Source organism: Grampus griseus, assembly GCF_964374135.1.
Source record: "Grampus griseus genome assembly, chromosome: 1".
Classification (NCBI taxonomy): Eukaryota; Metazoa; Chordata; class Mammalia; order Artiodactyla; family Delphinidae; genus Grampus; species Grampus griseus.
The window spans coordinates 60,399,218-60,420,634 of NC_139017.1; the positions used below are offsets into that span (position 1 = coordinate 60,399,218).

General features: G+C 52.3%; 2 long non-coding RNA genes and 1 pseudogene across 3 annotated transcripts in view; all 3 read left to right on the top strand.

Moving 5' to 3' along the window:
* The first annotated feature begins 149 nt into the window (after positions 1–149).
* Positions 150–1,014, top strand: LOC309837499. Its single transcript, XR_014298259.1, has 3 exons — positions 150–276; positions 314–447; positions 890–1,014. It is a non-coding gene; the product is annotated as an uncharacterized lncRNA (long non-coding RNA).
* Positions 1,015–9,290: 8,276 nt separating this feature from the next.
* On the top strand, positions 9,291–11,773 carry LOC309823591 (annotated as a pseudogene). The gene is made up of 3 exons: positions 9,291–9,437; positions 9,589–9,676; positions 11,266–11,773. The product of its transcript is annotated as an uncharacterized misc_RNA (transcript).
* A 7,208-nt stretch (positions 11,774–18,981) lies between these two features.
* LOC309824809 overlaps positions 18,982–21,417 on the top strand; it is a 41,045-nt gene continuing 38,609 nt past the window's right edge. Inside the window, exon 1 of the long non-coding RNA XR_014296972.1 lies at positions 18,982–19,086. This is a non-coding gene — a long non-coding RNA (uncharacterized lncRNA). The remainder of the gene's footprint in view (positions 19,087–21,417) is intronic.

Below are 21,417 nucleotides of genomic sequence, written 5' to 3' on the forward strand. Positions count from 1 at the left end.
CACAGAGACTGGCAGCACCCCCAGGGACTCACAGTTCATGGCACACCCGGCCCAAGGGCCTTCCCACTGGTTGTCATCACCGGCTGTCACCAGACTCGCATGAAATGTTCCATTCTTTTTTTTTATCTTTTCTCTGTCCCTTAGCACGCAAAGGGGTGATGCCCTGACACTTGCTGCCACGTGTATGCACCCTGAGGACACGATGCTCAGCGAGAGCCGTCAGAAACAAAAGGACACACAGGGTCTGACTCCACTGAGGAGAAACGTGCATGCAACGTTCTTTTCTTTTATCTTCTCTGCTTTACGTCACTAGGCCATGCATAGTGGTGAAGCCCTGACACTCGCTGCCACTTGGATGCACCCTGAGACTTCTACGCTATGGGAGAGAAGTCAGACACAGAAGGACACACAGGGTGTGACCCCACTGAGGAGAAACGTCCAGAACAGGTAGATCCACATAGGCAGAGAGTGGGTTCCTGGTTGTCAGGGGCTGGCGAGAGGATGCAGTGATTGGTAAGGGCCTGAGGGATATTTTGGGGGTGATGGAAATGATCCAAAGCACGGCAGTAGGGAGGGCTGCACAGCTCAGTAAACTGTCCCCATGCTTCCCGTTGTAGCCTGTGAGAACATCGCTCTCAGAACGAAGGGCTAACTGCAGGAAGACTGAACGTGCAGTGGGTCCTGGGCCCAGACTCTCAGTTGGTGGCTCCCCACTTGGGGTAGTGACTGGGAGTTGCTGAGCCTCCTCAGAGACTCGCAGCAGCCCCAGGGCCTCACAGGGCATGGCGCCCCCTGCCCCAGAGCCTTCCCTCTGGTTCTCATCACCAGCTGTCACCAGACTTACATGCAATGTTCCGTTCTTTTCTTTTATCTTTTTTCCTTTCCTCAGCATGAAAAGGGTGAACCCCTGACACTCACTGCCACCTGAATGCACCCTGAGGACACGATGGTTGGTGAGACAAGTCAGACACAGAAGGACACACAGGGTGTGACACCACTGAGGAGAAACGTCCAGAATAGATCCACAGAGGCAGAGAGTAAGTCCCTGGTTGTCAGGGGCTGCCGAGGAGACGGATTAATAGCCAAGGGCGTGAGGGATATTTTTGGGGTGACGGAAGTGGTCGAACAAGTGGCAGTTGTGATGGCTTCACAGCTTAGTAAACTGTCTCCCGTGCTCCCATGCGGCCCGTGAGAGCATCGCTCTCAGGACGAAGGGCTGACCACAGGAAGACTGAACGATCAGTGGGTCCCTGGCAAAGATGCCCATTTGGCGGCCCCCCACTTGGGGTAGTGACTGGGAGTTGGTGAGCCTCCAAGGAGACTGGCAGCAACCCCAGGGCCTCACAGGGCCTGGCGCCCCCAGTCACAGTGGCTTCCCTCGGATTCTCATCACCAGTTGTCAGCAGACTTGCACGCAATGTTCCTGTCTTTTCTTTTTTTTCTTTTATCAGTCCTTCTGCATGCAAAGAGGTGAACCCCTGACACTCGACGCCACGTGGATGCACCCTGACACGATGGTCGGTGAGACAACTCAGACACAGAAGGACACCCTGCGTCTGACCCCACTGAAGAGAAACGTCCAGAACAGGTAGATCCACATAGTCTGAGAGTGGGTTCCTGGTTGTCAGGGTCTCGCAAGGTGACGGAGTGACAGGTAATGGCATGAGGGACATTTTTGGGGTGATGGAAGTGGTCCAAAGCACGGCAGTAGGGACGGCTTAACAGCTCAGTAAACTGTCCCCTTGCTCCCCATTGTAGCCTGTGAGAACACCTCTCTCAGTACAAAGGGCTGACTGAAGGAAGACTGAACGAGCAGTGGGTCCTGGGCGCAGACAATCAGTTGGCAGCCCCCCACTTGGGGAAGTGACTGGGAGTTGCTGATCCTCCACGGAGACTGGCAGCTGCCCCAGGCCCTCACAGGTCACGGTGCCACCAGTCCCAGAGCCTTCCCTCTGGTTCTCATCACTGGCTGTTACCATACTTGCATGCAATATTCCTTTCTTTTCTTTTCTCTTTTCTCATTCCCTCTGCATGCAAAGGTGTGAAACCCTGACACGCGCTGCCACATGGATGAATCCTGAGAACATGATGCTCAGCAAGAGAAGTCAGACACAGAAGGACACACAGGGTGTGACCCCACTGAGGAGAAACGTCCAGAACAGGTAGATCCACAGAGTCAGAGATTGGGTTCCTGGATGTCAGAGGCTGGCGAGGGGATGGAGTGATTGATAAGGGCGTGAGGGACATTTTTTGGGTGACGGAAGTGGTTCGAAACACGGCAGTAGTGAGGGCTGCACAGCTTAGTAAACTGTGCATATGTTCCCCATTGTAGCCTGTGAGAACATCACTCTCAGAACGAAGGGCTGACTGCAGGAAGACTGAACGAGCAGTGGGTCCTGGGCCCAGTCTCTCAGTTGATGGCTTCCCACATGGGGTAGTGACTGGGAGTTGCTGAGCCTCCACAGAGTCTCGCAGCAGCCCCAGGGCCTCACAGGGCATGGCGCCCCCTGCCCCAGAGCCTTCCCTCTGGTTCTCATCACCAGCTGTCACCAGACTTACATGAAATGTTCCATTCTTTTCTTTTATCTTTTTTCCGTCCATCAGCACACAAAGGGTGAATCCCTGACACTCACTGCCACCTGGATGCACCCTGAGGACACGATGCTCAGTGGGAGAAGTCAGGCACAGGACATACAGGGTCTGACCCCACTGAGGTGAAACGTCAAGCACAGGTAGATCCACGGAATCAGAGAGGAAGTCCCTGGTTGACGGGCTGCCGAGTGGACAGAGTGATAGCTTAGGGTGTGAGGGACATTTTTGGGGTGACGGAAATAGTGCAAAACATGGCAGTAGTGGTAGATTCACAGCTAACTAAACTCCCCCGTGATCCTGTGCAGGCTGTGAGAGCATCGCTCTCAGGGCAAAGGGCTGATCGCAGGAAGACTGAACGAGCAGTGGGTCCTGGCCCCAGACAGTGAGCTGGTACCCCGAACGTGAAGAAGTCACTTGGATTTCTGAGCCTCCACAGACACTGTCAGCAGACCCAGGGCCTCACAAGTCATGGTGCCCGTGGCCCCAGAGCCTCCCCTCTGTTTCTCATCACCAGCTGTCACCATACCTACATGTTATGATCCTTTCTTTTCTCTTGTCTTCTTTACTTCACTAGGCCACACAAACAGGTGAAGCCTGGCAGTCGCTGCCATGTGGATGCACCCTGAGACCACTACACTATGTGAGAGAAACCAGACAAAGAAGGACACACAGGATATGACCCCACTGAGGAGATACTTCCAGAACAGGTATATCCACAGAGTCAGAGAGTGAGGTCCTAGTTGTCAGGGGCTGACAAGGTTGCGGAGTGATAGCTAAGTGTTTGAGGGACATTTTTTGGGTGACGGAAGTGGTTCAAAACACGGCACTAGTGATGGCTGCACAGCTCAGTAAACTGTCTTCATGCTCCGTGGTGCCACCTGTGAGATCATTGCTCTTAGGACAGAGGGCTGACCACAGAAAGACTGAACGTGCATTGGGTCTTGGGCCAGAGGCTCAGTTGGCGACCCCCACTTTGGGAAGTGACTGGGAGTTGCTGAGCCTCCACGGAGACTGGCAGCAGCCCCAGTGCCTCACAGGGCATGGCACCCCTGACCCAGAGCTTTCCCTCTTGTTCTCATCACCGGCTGTCACCAGAGTTGCATGCAATTTTCCTTTCCTTTCTTTTTTTTTCTCAGTCCCTCAGCATGCAAAGCGGTGAAGCCCTGACACTCGCTGCCATGTGGATGCACCATGAGAACACGATGCACAGTGAGAGAAGTCAGACACAGAGGGACACAAAGGGTGTGACACCGCTGAGGAGAAACGTCCAGAACAGGTAGATCCACAGATGCAGAGAGTAACTCCCTGTTTGTCACGGGCTGCCTAGGAGACGGAGTGATAGCAAAGGGCGTGAGGGACATTTTTCAGGTGACGGAAATGATCCGACAAATGGCAGTAGTGATGGCTTCACAGCTTAGTAAACTGTCCCCTGTGCTCTGGTGCATCCTGTGAGAGCATAGCCAGCAGGACTAAGTGCTGACCGCAGGAAGACTGAACGAGCAGTGGGTCCTTGGCAAAGATGCTCATTTGGCGGCCTCCCACTTGGGGTAGTGACTGGGAGTTACTGAGCCTCCACAGAGAATGACAGCAGCCCCAGGGCCACACAGGGAACAGCGCCCCGGGCCCCAGGGCCTCCCCTCTGTTTCTCATCACCAGCTGTGACCAGATTTGCATTCAATGTTCCTTGCTTTTATCTTCTCTTCTTTACGTCACTAGGCCACACAAAGCGGTGAAGCCCTGACACTCGCTGCCATGTGGATGCACCCTGAGAACATGATGCTCAGCGAGAGAAGTCAGACACAGAAGGACACACAGGGTGTGACTGCACTGAAGAGAAACGTCCAGAACAGCTAGATCCACATAGTCAGAGAGTGGGTTCCTGGTTGTCAGGGGCTGGTGAGGGACGGAGTGATTGGTAAGTGCGTGAGGGACAATTTTGGGTTGATGGAGGTGGTCCAAAGCACGGAAGTAGGGACGGCTGCACAGCTCTGTAAACTGTCCCCATGCTCCCCATTTTAGCCTGAAGGGTGCGGTGATGGAAATGGTCCAGAACATGGCAGTAGTGACGGCTACACAGCTTACTAAACTGTCCCCCGTGCTCCTGTGCAGCCTGTGAGAGCATTGCTCTCAGGACGAACGGCTGACCGCAGGAAGACTGAACAACAGTGTGTCCTGTGCCCAGACGCTCAGCTGGCGCCCCCCACAAGCGGAAGTCACTGGGAGTTCCTGAGCCTCCACGGTGACTGGCATCAGCCCCAGGGACTCACAGGGCACGGCACCCCTGGCCCCAGAGCCTTCCCTCTGGTTCTCATCAATGGCTGTCAACAGACTTGCATGCAATATTCCTTTCTTTTCTTTTTTCTTTTCTCAGTCCCTCAGCATGCAAAGGGGTGAATACGTGACACTCGCTGCCATGTGGATGCACCCTGAGGACACGATGCTCAGCAAAAGAAGTCAGACACCGAAGGACATACAGGGTGTGACACCACTGAGGAGAAACGTCCAGAACAGGCAGATTCACAGAGTCAGAGATGAGGTTCCTGGTTATCAGGGGCTGAGGAGGGGACGGAGTGATAGCTAAGTGGATGAGGGACATTTTTCGGGTGATGGAAGTGGTTCAAAGCATGGCAGTAGGGACGGCTGAACAGCTCAGTAAACTGTCCACATGCTCCCCGTTGTAGCCTGTGAGAACATCACTCTCAGGACGAAGGGCTGACTGCAGGAAGACAGAACGAGCAGTGGGTCCTGGACCCAGACACTCAGTTGGCGGCCCCCGTACTTGGAGTACTGACTGGGAGTTGCTGAGCTTCCACGGAGACTTGCAGCAGCCCCAGGGCCTCAGAGGGCACGGCGCCCCAGAGCCTTGCATCTGATTCTCATCACCAGCTGTCACCAGACTTTCATGCAATGTTCCATTCTTTTCTTTTATCTTTTTTCCATCTCTCAGCATGCAAAGGATTGAAGCTGTGACACTCGCTGCCACATGGATGCCCCCTGAGATCTCTACACTACAGGAGAGAAGTCAGACAAAGAAGGACACACAGGGTGTGACCCCACTGAGGAGAAACATTCAGAACAGGTAGATCCACAGAGCCACAGAGTGGGTTCCTTGTTCTCAGGGGCTGACGAGGGGGCGGAGTGATAGCTATGTGTGTGAGTGACATTTTGGGGGTGATGGAAGTGGTCCAAAGCACGGCAGTAGTGATGGATGCACAGCTCAGTAAACTATCCCTTTGCTGCCTGGTGCAGCCTGTGAGAGCATCGCACTTAGGACGAAGGGCTGACTGCAGGAAGACTGAACGAACAGTGGGTCCTGGGCGGAGACGCTCCGTTGGCGGTCCCCCACTTAGGGAAGTGACTGGGAGTTTCTGAGCCTCCACGGAGATTGGCAGCAGCCCCAAGGCCTCACAGGGCATGGAGCCCCCACCCCTATAACCTTCCCTCTGGTTGTAATCACCGGCTCTTACCAGACTTGCATGCAATGTTCCTTTCTTTTCTTTTTCTTTTCTCAGTCCCTCTGCATGCAAAGCGGTGAAGTCCTGACACTTGCTGCCTTGTGCATGCACCCTGAGAGCACGATGCTCAGTGAGAGAAGTCAGACACAGAAGGACACACATGGTGTGACACCACTGAGGAGAAACGTCCAGAACAAGTATATCCACATAGTCAGAGTGGGTTCCTGCTTTTCAGGGTGTGGCGAGGTGAAGGAGTGGTAGCTTAGATTGTGAGGGACATTTTTGGTGTGATGGAAGTGGTCCAAAGCACGGCAGTAGGGACGGCTACACAGCTCACTAAACTGTCCCCATGCTCACTGTTGCAGCCTGTGAGAGCATCGCTCTCAGTACGAAGGGCTGACCGCAGGAAGACTGAATGAGCAGTGGGTCCTGGGCCCAGATGGTAAGTTGCCTGTCCCCTACTTGGGGAAGTAACTGGGAATTCCTGAGCCTCCATGGAGCCTGGAAGCAGCCCCAGGGCCTCACAGGTCACGGCGCTCCCAGGCCCAGAGCCTTCCCTCTGGTTCTCATCACCAGCTGTCACCAGACTTCTTGCAACATTCCTTTCTTTTCTTTTTTCTTTTCTCAGTCCCTCAGCACACAAAGTGGTGAACCCCTGACACTCGCTGCCACGTGGATGCACTCTGAAAACAAGATGCTCAGTGAGAGAATTCAGACACAGAAGGACACACAGGGTGTGACACCACTGAGGAGAAATGTCCAGAACAGGTAGATCCACATAGTCAGAGAGTCAGTTCCTGGTTGTCAGGAGCTGGCGAGGGGACGGAGTGATAGCTAAGGGCATGAGGGACATTTTGGGGTTGATTGCAGTGGTCCAAAGCACGGCAGTAGTGACGGCTGCACAGCTCAGTAAACTGTCCCCATGCTTCACATTGCAGCCTCTGCGAGCATTGCTCTCAGGACGAAGGGCTGACCTTAGGAAGACTGAACGAGCAGTGGATCCTGGGCCCAGACACTTAGCTGGCAGCCCCCAACTTGGGTAAGTTAGTGGGACTTGCTGAGCCTCCACGGAGACTGGCACCAACCCCAGGGCCTCACAGGGCATGGTGCCCCCGGCCCCAGAGCCTCACCTCTGTTTCTCATCACCGGCTGTCACCAGAGGTGCATTCAACTTTCCTTTGTTTTCCTTTTTGTTTTTTCAGTCCCTCAGCCACGCAAGGGGGTGAATCCCTGACACTCGCTGTCACGTGGATGCACCCTGAGAGCACGATGTTCAGCGAGAGAAGTCAGGCACAGAAGGATGCACAGGGTGTGACCCCACTGAGGAGAAACGTCCAGAGCAGGTAGATCCACAGAGTCACAGAGTGGGTTCCTTGTTCTCAGGGGCTGACGAGGGGGCGGAGTGATAGCTATGTGTGTGAGTGACATTTTGGGGGTGATGGAAGTGGTCCAAAGCACGGCAGTAGTGATGGATGCACAGCTCAGTAAACTATCCCCTTGCTGCCCGGTGCAGCCTGTGAGAGCATCGCACTTAGGACGAAGGGCTGACTGCAGGAAGACTGAATGTGCAGTGGGTCCTGGGCCCAGATGCTCAGCTGGCGTCCCCCATGTGGTGAAGTCACTGGGACTTGCTGAGCCTCCACGGAGACGGGCAGCAGCCCCAGAGTCTCACAGGGCACTGCGCCCCCGGCACCAGAGCCTTCCCTCTGTTCTCATAATCAGCTGTCCGCAGATTTGCAGGTCACGTTCTTTTCTTTTCTTTTGTGTTTTTTAATGGCAACTCTTGCGTACGTGTATTTAATATGCAGGGAACCAGCCCTGACTCCTTGGTCTGTGTCTTCTAGCCTTTAGAGCCTCGAAGGCATCCATATCCTTTGTTTTTACACCCAGTGCCTGGGGTTTGATGATGGAAACTGACACCGAGGGCGTCACCATGTGTGGGGTGACGTCAGGGAAAAAATCCCATGGCGAGGGACTGCCTGAGGACCACGTGCACCTGGGACCTCCCTGCCCCCTGCCTGCAGCCCTGCACCTGGGAGCGGAGCTGATGCATCACGTGCCTGAAGTCATGGAAGTAGGTCTCCTGCTTATCATGCTGCAGCAGGGAAGGCAGGTTGTGCGTAGCCTTGGTGAAGTTGGCCACCATGGCCGCAATGGCAAACTGACAGCTCCCATCGTGCTGCAGGCAGCCCGGCTGCAGGCTGAAGCAGGCCGCGTGCCTGGACTTCCCCTCCCTGGGGAGGGATGCAGGTGAGGCTCCGCTTCCACAGAGGAGCCCCGGCCCACGGCCAACAGGTTCCCCCATGCAGGCACCGAGGATAGAAGTCCAGGTAGAACTTGCCGATGGACAACCTTGCTTGAGGCCGCATCCCGGACCATGTAGAGTCTCATGTCTTCGTGACACATGTTGGTGCCCTCTTCCAGGTCAAAGGTCAGCCCCAGCATCTCCTGGGAGATGCCCGGCAGCCCATGCGTGACCAACTGCATAGGGAAGGACTCATTAAGCAGGTACTGGTCCACATGGTAGCGCGTCTCCTCTCCCTGGTTCATGTAGTAATGCAGGATCAAGGTGTTGATGGGGCCGTCAAAGTGCAGGCCCCACCTCTGGCACTCAGCCTTCTTTAGCTCCAGGATCACGGCCGCTCCTGCTCCCCAAGGGGCTTCAGCTTCTTGGCCAGCTCACCTGCGGGTGGAAGGGAGAGGCTCGGCTACGTCCCTGGGGTGGCCCCCAGCCGCCCCCATTCCCGTGCCCCTCGAGGCAGAATGAAGGGTCCAGGAAGCTGACCCCCAAGGGCTGACATAGTGGGGTCTCAGGCAGCACCACGTCCAGTCAAGGTCCGCCTGACCCCGTCCCCACTGGAACTCAGGGGGAGGCGGGGTTACCTAGGACAGTGGCCACCACCTGCCTGGTCTTGTCCAAGTTCATCTCCAGCACAGAGTCAGCATGTGTGCGGAACCCCAGCAGACGGGGCTTCTGGGCCTGCAGCCTCACCAGCTCCCTGAGGATCACGCAGTTCTCCTGGAACCCAGAGATGGAAGGTGCTGGGGACCATGGGCAATGCCCTCCCCGTGGGCCCCGGGCCAGGTCTCTGCAGGTGGGCAGGGCTCTCAGGCCACTGGCAGGCACAGCCAATCCCCCTCCCTCCTCCTCCTGGCCCGGATTTCTAGACACATTGGTGCTGTCCTAACACATGGTCTTTATTAACACAGGTCCTTTTGGAACCAGAAATGGCATGAACCGTGATGGGCTCTAAGGACAAGGGCAGGAAGAAATGTGGCCAGGATCTCCAGGAGCCACCAAGGGGCCTCCCCGGGCTCAACAAGGCAAACACGGCTGCCGTGCAGACAGCAGCTCATCCCCACGGCGCCCGAACACCCAGCGCCTGGACGGTGAGACGCCTGTTGCTGCAGGTGACCCATGGCTTGCTAATGAGGCCCGGCCCCAGGCGTACGACACCTTCTCTGGGGCCACCTCTCCGGTCTGCGGGGGTTTCTCCTGGGAGCCCCCAGTCACCACAGAACCAGTGTGGCCTGTCTGTAGCCCAAGAAGGTGGGGACACAGGACTGTCCCCCATGCCCCCTGCATCACCCGCGAGGCCGAGCGACCACCAGTGTTGTCTGTGGGGAAGGTGAAGGGCTCATGCACAGCCCCCATCTACAGAAGCACAGACTGCAGCCACATGCGGTATGCAACAAGCACAAGTGTCCATGCAGGACCCGATGTCTGAATGTCAAGGCTGTACCCAGGCCACAGTGAGAAGGCCCATCCCCCATGCAAGCCACAGAGAGGGGATGGGGGGCCATCTGTGATTCTGAGCTCATTGGGCATCACCCCAGAGGGAGAGGGTGAGGGAGAGAGGTAGACAGAAGTACAGAGGGAGAGGGAGAGAGAGGGAGGGAGAGACGTCTCTCCCTTCCCTGGGGGTTCTCTAGTGCAGCCAAGGCTGAAAACCACTGCATTTTGGGAGATGGGTCCTCATGGAAAAGTTAAATAGTAGCTCATGGCATTATTGACACATATTAAAAAGGCCCCAAATCTTGGGGAGTCAGGGAGGGGAGTTGACGGCTGCCTCATAAACGAGGAGAGATTGGGCATCAGAAGAGGTGCCTGTGCAGCCTGCTGCCCAGGGCCCTGCAGACTTCATCTCCCAGTGGTGGTCCTGGGCTGGAAGTCAGCGGGGAGGTCAGGCTGTCCAAGCATCAACGTTGACTTCAGGGCTGATCTAAAAGGCGCCTGGAGTTTGTTGAAGCAGAAAAAAGAGAAAGCAGTGGGGACAGGATGGGAGTGGGAGGGGTAGGGAACCCCCCTCCTCAGCACTTCTACCTCTCTCCCTCCCTCCCTCTACTTCGCTGCCTCTCACTCTCCCTCTCCCTCCATCTCTCCCTCTGCCTCTCTCCCTCCCTCTCTCTCTGTCCCTCTTTCCCTGTCTCTCTCTCTCTCTCCCTCTTTCCCTCTCCCTCTATCCCTCCCCCTCTCCCTCTCCCCCTTTCCTCCTCCCTCTCTCCCTCTCCTTCTCTCCCTTCCTCTCTCCCTGTCCCTGTTTCCATATTCCGCTCTCCCTCTCCCTCCACCTCCTTCCCTCTCCAGAGGGGGAAGGAAGTAGAGGGAGAGAGAGAGAGAGGAGGAGAGGGAGAGGGGGGAGAGAGAGAGGGATAGAGGGAGGGAGGGAGAGACGTCTTTCACTCCCTCTATCCCTCTCTCCCTCTCCTGCTCTCTCTCCCTCCTCCCTACACCTCCTTCCCTCTGCAGAGAGGGAGGGGGAGAGGGAGGAGGGAGAGGAAGGGGAGAGAGAGGGAAAGAGGGAGAGGGAGAGAGGGAGGGAGAGAGGGACGAGAGGAAGCAGGGAGAAAAGAGAGAAAGAACACACCATCTACATTTCTGTCAAATGACACCAGGGATCCTTACACAACCAGGAGAAAATAACACAGCGAGGCTCTTTCTCAGCTGGAACTGGAACTGCAGATGGGGCCAAACACCACCAGGGTTGCCACGCATGTCCACCTGCCGCCCCAGCCCCATTAGCCCGGTCACCAGGGCTCTGAGTGTTTGCTCCAGGGACCTGGGGTTCACCCTGTCACCCTGGAGGTTGGGCCTAGACAGCAGGGCCCTGGGCTGGGCACATAGGGGGAAAAGAATCCCCACAGGACAGCTTGTGCGAGCAGATTCAGCTGCCAGATTCTAGAGGCCCGGGATCACCCTGTGGCCCGTGAAACCCAGGAGCCACGAGGGTCTTGCATCGGGATTCCTGTCCGTTGGATTGTAACGTTTATGTAGGGAATCCTGGAAACAGTGGTAACAAGACTGAATTCGAACGAGCTTTAGGCTATTATGGACCACTCCAAAGTGTGTGGGTTGCTAAAAACCCTCCCGGCTTCGCTCTTGTTGAAAATGAAGATCCCCGAGATGCAGTGGATGCTGTCTGAGAACTAGACGGGAGAACACTCTGTGGCTGCCGAGTAAGAGTGGACCTGTCGAATGGGGAAAAGAGAAGTTGAAATCGTGGCCACCTCCTTCTTGGGCTCGTTGCCCTCAAGATGATTATTGGAGGAGGAGTCCTCCCCCTTGTCACAGATCTCCAAGATGGAGAAGCTTCTCCCGCAGCTGGAGCAGGTCCCTTTCTAGATATAGGAGAAGAGAGAGATCACTGTCCCAGGAGAGAAATCACAAGCCGTCCCGATCTTTCTCTATGTCTCCTAGCTGATCCAGGTCAAATGAAAGGAAGTAGAAGACCACTTTGCAAGAGGAGTGGTGCACAGGAAATAACTTCATTTGACAGGAGTATGTACAGAAAATTCAAGTTTTGTTTGAGACTTCTGAAGCTTGATGCACTTTTTAAATGTTTTAGCTGTTCAAATTTGTTTGTCTCTTGGGACAGTGACACATAAAAGTGTCATTCTCTATGGTTTGAAATGGGTCATATGAGGCATGTAATATGAAGAATTGTTACTTTACAATGTTCCCTTAAGCAAAATTGAATTTGCTTTGAATTTTTGGTGTTGCCTAGACTGATAATAAAACTCTAACTCCTGCCCACCTAAAGTGTGATGTTTATTATTATGGAAACAACACTGGCAAACGTTGAAAAGACTTTCTGTAGCTGGGATATGGTATGCAGCTGTAGTTAAGCAAGCAGTCTTTAAAAGGTGCTGTGAACACAAGCCAGCAGGTAGAAATGAAAGCCGCACCCTTACCCTAGATTAGAGGTTTAAGAATTCCACTAGTCTTCACACTGGACAAGAGGTTGTCCAGTGAGTTTAGAATCTAAGAAGTTTCAAGGAAGTTAGTTTACCTTTGAGTTAGGTCATAAGTCCCCTCTGTGGTTGCTGTACATGAATACATAACTCTTTGTAATGTTTTTTGGAAGTTGAGATTATCAAGATACCAATGTCCTGCCATATTAAGAGTATATTGTAGAGCTGAACTTTGAGTTACTGTGCAATTTTTTTTTCATGCTGTCATTTGTAATATGTTTTGTGAGAATCCTTGGGATTAAAGTTTTGGTTCCAAAAGGAAAAAAGAAAAAGAAAAAAAGGATCCACCTGCTAATGCAGGGGACACGGGTTCGAGCCCTGGTCCGGGAAGATCCCATGTGCTGCAGATCAACTAAGCCCATGGGCCACAACTACTGAGCCTGCGCTCTAGATCCTGGGAGCCACAACTACTGAGCCCCCATGCCACAACTACAGAAACCCGCACATCTAGAGCCCGTGCTCTGAAACAAAAGAAGTGACCGTAATGAGAAGCATGTACCCGCAACGAAGAGGAGTCCCTGCTCACTGCAACTAGAGAAAGCCCGTGTGCAGCAACGAAGACCCAACACAGCAAAAAAAAAAAAAAAAAAAGACAATACTGGCCAGGTGATCAAGGGTAAAATTGTTTGTCACAAGTCCCGTTGATGGTGTGTATCCTTGATGTGACCTGAGGAGAATGGCATTTTTATCTCTGTCTAGATCTTCCGCCCCAAACCCCATAACTCCAGACCAACCATAAGAAAAACATCAGAAAACCAACAGAAAAACAAATTGAGGGACAAAATACCTGACCAGTCCTCTTCAAAACTTTCAAGGTATCAAAGCCCAGGGACGTCTGAGAAATGTCACAGCCCAGAGGAGACTGGGACAGAAAAAGGATGTTAGGGGAAAACTAGGGAAATTCTAATAAAGTGTGGACTTTAGTTAATAATAATGTATCCATCTCGGTTCCTTAGTTGGATAAACATGTCGTACTAACGTGTTGGAAATAGGGGTACTGGGTCGGGGGTCCACGGCACTCTGTACAGATCTTTGCAACTTTTTTGTAACTCTAAGCTATTCTAAAATTAAGCAACTACTAAACAGAGATAAGAATGTTATTTCCCTGATTTGAACATGCCTGAGTTTGTTTTCATGGTCACATTTGTGCTATCTGGATTTGTCTTGGAATCAGTAGCAAAGGAGAGTTGCCAGTCCCTGGGAAGATGCGGCTGATTTGCAGGTGGCTTGCTCTGGAGCTGAAGAACATGGTGGGAAGTCTGCAGCCTCGGGCTGCACTTAGAGCCATGGGAGGGGATGGGCCAGCTCAGTTAGGGATGGAACCTATAAATAAAACTTTTTCTTTTCCATTATGGCTTATCACAGGATATTGAATATAGTCCCCTGTGCTAGACAGTAGGACCTTGTAGTTTATCCATCCTATATTTAATAGTTTTTGTCTGCTAACCCCAAACTCCCAATCCAACCCTCCCTCACTCTTTCTCCCCCTTGGCAACCACAAGTCTGTTCTCTATGTCTGTGAGTCTGTTTTTATTTCGTAGACAAGTTCATTTGTGTCATATTTTAGATTTCACATATAAGTGAGATCATATATTTCTCTTTCTCTTCTGACTTACTTCACTTAGTATGATAATCTCTAGGTCCATCCATGACGTTGCTGCAAATAGCATTATTTCATTCTTTTTATGGCTGAATAATATTCCATTGTATATATGTACCACATCTTCTTTATCCATTCATCCATCAGTCGATATTTAGGTAGCTTCCACATCTTGTCTATTATAAATACTGCTGCAATGAACATTGGGGTGCGTGTATCTTTTCTTTCTTTCTTTCTTTTTTCTTTCTTCTTTCTTTCTTTTTCTTTCTTTCTTTCTCTCTTTCTTTCTTTATTTTTTTGTCACACAGCATGTGGGATCTTAGTTCCCTGGCCAGAAATGGAACCCATGCTCCCTGCACTGGAAGCACAGAGTCTTAACCACTAGACCATCAGGGAAATCCCAGGGGTGTATATATATTTTTGAATTAGAGTTTCCTCCGGATCTATGCCCAGGAGTGGAATTGCGGGACCCTATGGCAGCTGTATCTGTTCTCTGCACATCTCACATCAACCACCTGCACTCCAGTCCTTGCTCTCAACGTCATCTTTGGGGAACCCAACCTGCAACAGGGACCTTGACAAGAAGAAATGGCTCAGGGAAAAGCTACCTGCACAGGGAGGAGATAGAGGCCATTGACCCTGGGGTGCGGCAGGGAGAGTGGGCACAGAGATTTGTTATTTCATTCCCAATACTCAGCCCTCCTGGCTGCCCCACTCTAGGTCACCTCGGGATACAGAGGTGACCCGGTTAGAGTCCCTGCCTGTGCAGGAATCTAGGGGTATCAGCGGGTCTGAATAATATTAGTGCAGGGTCTCCCCCACGGCATGGCACGGGGTTATTTGGGGTGGGTTATCCTCTGCTGGGGGCCCCTCCTGGGCACTGTGTGGGGTCCAGCAGCATCCCTGGCCCCACCCATTTGATTCCAGGGGCCCCTCCTCCCTAGGTGTGACAACCACAGATTTTCCCCAGACATTACCGAAGAACTGGGTGAAGCAGGGATAGGATGGCCCTGGGTGAGGACAGCTGTGTTGAAGCAACCAACCTGGCTTAGGGCAAGGTCTGCCCTAATCCCGTCAGAGCCTGCATTTAGAACTGCCCCTTCCCTCTCCCACCTCCCCTGCCCTGCAGTGGTCTCCGAGACATCATCCCCATGTAATAAATCACACCTTCTCAGTTTACTGTCCCCAGCACCTAGAAGAGTGTCTGCTGTGTAGTAGACACTTCATAAATACTTGCTGAATAAAGGAGTTGAATAAAGGGATGAGTGGATGAATGAATGAAGGTTACCATGGAAGGAGGGGGAGATTCCCTTTCTGGCTCTCAGTGGTTGGGATATCAAGTGAAAGATCCGTCCTAAATAGGCTGACAAGCCTTCTGGGGTTCCCCGGAAATGAGGGTTTCCCCACAGTTCCAGCACTCAAACCTGAGCAGTCCTGGGCAAACTGGGGGCAGATGTTGGTCACCCTATGTAAACACAGTAACAATTCCAACTGCAATAGCAATGGCCAAGGACCTCTACGGTCTTATTGACCAGGCAGTTCTTTACCTGGCAGGGAAGGGTGGGCTGGGATCGGAATTCCGGTTATCCAGGGTGGGCAGGTGAGGGCACAACCCGGGCTTGTGTAGGGGAGTCCAGGAAGGTTCTGGAGGAAGTGACAGTGACACAGGAGGGAGGGAGGAGTCTAAGGAAGAACATCCCACATGACAACGTGTGCCAGTGGCCCTGGGCCCAAGGTCACACCTGACCAGGGCTTGCTTTTTTCTTTTTTTCTAATTTACTTTTTCCCACATGGATATGCAATTGTCCTAATGTCATTTATTGAAAACTCCTTAATTTCCCCACTTTCTGTCATATCAAGTTCTCATATATCTGTTTCTGGACCTTTATTCTCTACCATAGAGCTGTACGTCCCATCCCTGCACCACTAGGGCTGTTTCATCATTATAACTTTATTTTTTATTCACTTATTTCTTTGGCCGTGCCAGGCAGCATGCGGGATCTTATTTCCCTGACCAGGGATCGAACCCACACCCCTTGCAGTGGAAGCTTGGAGTTTTAATTGCTGGACCTCCAGGGAAGTCCCCAGGGCTTGCTTTGACATCCATCGAATGGTGGCGGGTGGGCACAGGGAGCAGCTGTCTGTGAGCCATCCTGTGTAGAAATGCAGGATGGTGGGCAGGACAGCTGGAGCCGGAGGGGAAGAGGTGGATGAGGGAGGGAGGGATGGTGGGTGGGTGAGAGACAGACAGAGAGTTTCCGGAGACAATAGCTCTGGCTGTGTCCTAGGGCAAGAAAGCTGAAAATAGCTCCTAGTGCCGGGAGCCTTGGAGCCAGAGCCTGGGAGCCAGGGTGACTGGCTCTCCTCCCTGGTGTGTGTGGTTGGGTGGGGGGGCTCTGGACTTCTCAGGCTGGGAATGGGGTGCACGGAGAAGGGATGGAGCAGGGACCCTTCTCTCTGGGACCTCGCAGGCCATCCTTAGCTCACAAAGCTGAGCCACTCCTGGCCCTATGAGTGGGGGGTTTATCCTCCCTGCCCCCTGGATCACACCCCCTCACACACAACTTCCTGTTGTGTGCTCCCAGAAACCAAGAGAATCCGTTTTTAAAAGATTTGGGGGAAGGTGGTAAACATACAAACGAGCAGAATGGATACATTTTCAGAATGGGAATGTCTCTGTGTAACCCCACCCCCAGGGTAACCACAGTCCTGACCTCTAACACCCTTGACAAGTCAGCCTTGGTCTGGGCTTGTGGACCCACAGAAGCTTCCTCATCCCCTCCTTCAGACCCCATCTCTCCCTCAGCATCTTTGTGAGAAGCACCCAGGGAAGTGGGACTGCTAGGCTGTACTGCTGCTACAACTCCACCTGGGCTCCACCAGTTTCCAGCCCCCCACCCTGTGCACCTCTCTGACCCTGAGGCACCTCAACTGGTAGGAGTGGCATCACCTTCCCTCCCGGGACTTGTGACACTTAAGGGAGACACAGAAAGGACAAGAGTTTGGCTCCCTGGCTGGCAAAGAGCAGGTGCTCAATTGTTATAAGTGTCCGTATCAGTGAGCATTCTCCAGACAAACAGAATCCATAGAGTGTGTGTGTATATACACACACACGTACATATGTACACGCATACAAAAATATACAGCTGTGTATATATGCACTATGCATACAGACATATACACATATAGTATATACAATACACACATACACATATACACACATATATATAAAATGCATGGTTTGTATATATACAGTATGTATACACACATATACACATAATATATACAATAGACACATACATATACACTATACATACACACATATGAAATGCATAGTTCGTATGTACACATAGTATGTACACATACGTATAACATATGCAATATACACACCTAGGTACGTCTATATCATACATATATACACACATACAAAGATATTTAGATGTGTATATATACAGTATAATACATACACATATAATATATGCAATACATACACGTACATACATATAGACACACATATAAACCTACATATAAAAGCATGTACCATAAAAAATATATGTACTGTATATATAAATTCGTCATATATATACAGACACATATCATATATATGATATATACACATACATATATGCAATGTACACATACACATATGTGAATATGTGCATGTACATACACATATAAATACATATGCAAGTGTGTATATATATAGTATATACATATATACATATAATACCTATACAACATATACACATACAGGTATACAACATATATACACACCTATATATAAATATACACTGTATACATACATACATACAGTGTACATATACTGTATATATACACACCCATATATCAATATATGGGTGTGTGTATATATACAGCATGTTCACGTTTATAATATGTATACTATTTATATACACATACCTACATGTATACAATATATACACACAAATATATAGGCTTGTATGTATACTGTATATAGTACTTACACATATACTACAAACGCTACAAACTTACTACAAACTTACACATATACTACAAACGCATATAAACATATGTGTATACATATATGTAATATGTATACACACATATACAAATTAATAGGTTTGTATATATTCAATATTTTTACATATATAATTTTGTTTTAAGGAGTTGACTCATGTGACCATGAGGCAGGCAAGTCAGGGCAGGACTCTGGGCAGGAGACACAGGGAAGAGCTGATGTCCCAAGGCCATTGGAGGAACAGTTCCCTCTTTCTAGGGAACCTCATTTTTCTCTCCAGTCCTTCAACTGATGGATGAGGCCCACCCATGCCGCGGCATTGACAATCTCCTTTATGCAAAGTGAACCAAATTCAGTGTTAATCTCTTCTGAAAAATACCTTCCTGGCCACATCTGGAATATTGTTTGTGGTTACCAGGACCCCACGCAGTGCGCACATGAGATTAACCATCCCCGTGACGATGATGACACTTTATTTTCTCCCTTGACCATTGTCACTACTATTCCAATTAAAATGGCAGTGCTATGAGGGCAGGGCATTTCCTTTTTTGCCAGTACTGAGCGTCTGTGGTCTGGTGCCTAGCATAGGCTAAATACACAGCATTTTTGTGAACAGAAGCCGGGATTCCAGCTGTCATATTTAATGAGGAATTATAGTCTTATTATTAGGGGGAAGGGTGTGTGTCACTGTACGTCAAGGTTGGGAGTCGAACCCGCCACCCCAGGCCCCGAGGGGTCTCCCCAGGTCCCCACTTCGGGCCGGTGGGGGTGGCCGGGGGCAGCCAAAGACTTGCATACATGCGTGCGTGCGTGAGAGTGTACGATTCCACGGGGCGAACCGCGCGTGCCGCGAGTGGTTCAGCCCGGCCCCCGGCTCATTGTGCTCGCCTCATGCCGGCCCGAGTTCACAGCAGCGCTTGAGGCCCCAGGCCTGTGACCACAAAGAGGGAGCCGGGGACCGACGGGAGCGCGGCGGCGGCAGCTGAGGCCCAGGCCAGGCCCCCTCCCCTCAGCCTCCCGCCTGCCTGTCTGCCCCGCCCCCGCCGGCGGCGCCGCGCCCCTCCCCAAACCGCCAGACTAGCACGGTGCGGGGGGCCGCGCGCGAAGACATCCGGGAGAAGATGGAGCTGAGGCTGGAGTCGTTCGTGGGGGCCGAGCCCGCCGTCTACCCGTGGCCACTGCTGGTTTACGTAAGTCCCGCCCGTCCCCTCCTCCTGGACCCCCACCCCTCTTCTCCCAAGGCGCGCGCTGAGCCCACCAAGAAACGGAGCGACTCGAGTCGCCAGACCCTCTTTGGATCCCCCCCTTCCCGCCCCGCCGTGGTTCTCCGCAGCAGTTTCCAGCCCCCGCGTGCAGAGTGGGCAGAGGAGAGCTGGCGCCGGCCAGGGGCGCAGACTCGGCCGTGGGGACCCCACGCTTCCGAGGGGCGCCCGAGCCGGTCTGTGGTTGGCTCTGCAGGGCTGGGGACCCTGATGCCCCCAGGCCTGGAATGCCGGCGGGCTTGCCCTTCTGTATTTTAGGATCTGACATGTAGGGTTTCTTTTTCCTGGAAGTTTATTCTTAGCGCTGTCAACGTGCTTAGTTCTTTTTTTATTTTTCAGGGCACCCTTTCCTCTCTCACTCCAGCTTTTTTGTTTCTGTTTTGTTTTGTTTTAGTTAGGCATTTTGTCCCTCTGATCTTGAGTGGGTGGGCTGGCAGGACACTTGGAGAGGAGGCGTTCTGTCCCCTGATCTTGAGTGGTCTTTGGAAAATGACATGCCAGACGGAAATTTACACAGGCGTCCAGTGATTCCAGAAATACAGGGTGTCCGGCTAGGTGGACGCCAGCCTCTTGTCCCCCGTGGCGGCGTGGTGTGCGTGTTCCTTGTCTCAGGGTTTATGCTTGGGCCCCGCAGCCCACCTTCCGGAGGGAAAGCGCAGCGGGCGCCTTGGGCCGGCGCCTTTGGGGCGCCCTTTCGTGTGCTCGGCTTGCGGGGGACCGGCCTCCAGGCGACCCGGCCCTCGCGCGGGCTCCGTGTGTGTCAGTTTGTGGAAAGTGTGTCGCGGCCGGGGTCGGGGTCGGGACGCTGGGACCGCCTGGGAGCCGATGTTGACTCCCGGGCCCCGGTTCTCCGCAGTTACCTGAGGTCCGAGGGTTTCCAGCCCGCCACCGCGCACTGGCGCTTTCTATTTTTGCCCTTCCTGTGCCCGGAGGCGCGGCTGAGCCTGGGCTCTGGCTTTTCCGGTTGGGTAACTCCGGGTGGCCCGGGTGGGCGGCCTGAGCAGTGGGCAGGGCAGGGAGACATCCCAGGGGAGGGAAACTGAAAGTGGGGAGAACCTTCAGAACTCCAGCTGATCCACTTGCCTCGCCTCCCCGCCCCTCTTACTGCACTTGTCATGCACCAGTTGGCTGGCCGGTGCATTTTTCAAAATGTAATAATTTGTTTATCCTTAGTAGCCGTGAAGCATAGTTCACTTGTAGTGCACAGTTGTAGGAGTTTTGACAGATGATTGCCGTCAGGCGGCAGAGCAATCCTGTCATCCCATTTGCTGCCCTTTGGCATCAGCGCACCTCTAGCCTCTTGGCCACTAATCTCTCTGTCCCTAAGGTTTTAGCTTTTCCAGAAAGCCAGATGAATGGAACAACAGCATGTAGCTTTTCGATTCTGGCTGCTTTGGCTCAGCAAAATCTATGTGAGATTCATCCCGGGTTTGTTTTTTTTGTTGTTGTTGTTTTAAATATTGATTTAGTTAGTTATTTACTTGGCTGTGCTGGGTCTTAGTTGCGGCACATGGGATATTCATTGGCACGTGCAGTATGTTTTAGTTGCAGCATGTGGGATCTAGTTCCCTGAGCAGGGATGGACCCCGGGCCCCCTGCATTGGGAGCATGGAGTCTTAGCCACTGGACCACCAGGGAAGTCCATCATCCCTGTTGTTGCGGGTATGAGAAGCCATTCCTTTTTCTGGCTGTGTTGTATTCCATGATGCATTTGTCCATTCGCCTGCGGGTGGCAGGACTTGTGGGATGTTTCCAGTTTTGAGGAGATCAGGAATAAAGCTGCTGTAAACACCCCAGGGCAGGTTTCCATGTGAACTTGGGTTTTTACCTCACTTGAGAAAATACTCAGGAGTGGGACTGGGATCTGTGCTAAGTGTATGTTTAACAACCCTTCTGCATCTTAGAAATTAGTATTTTTGAGTATTGGAAGAGTTTAGAAATGCACTGTGACCCAGCACCCAAGCACTTGAAACGAAGTTGAAAGTTCATCTGGAGATGGTCACGTTGTCCCCGTCTCTGTCTTTTATTCAAGGCAGAGCAAGGCCACAGATTTGTAACCCTTGTAAGGAAGGCCTCGTGTGTCCAGGCCCTGGCAGGACCTGGCTTTCTAGTGGTGGGCCATTCTGAAGTGGAGAGAGCGTCTTTCCCTTGCTGGCCAGACCTTGCTTGGCAGGGTGCAGGGTGTGCTGCCTGCCTGGCCGGGCGCTCTTTCTGCCAGTCAGCAGCCATTCCTGGTGTGTCTGTCCTACTACCAGGCAG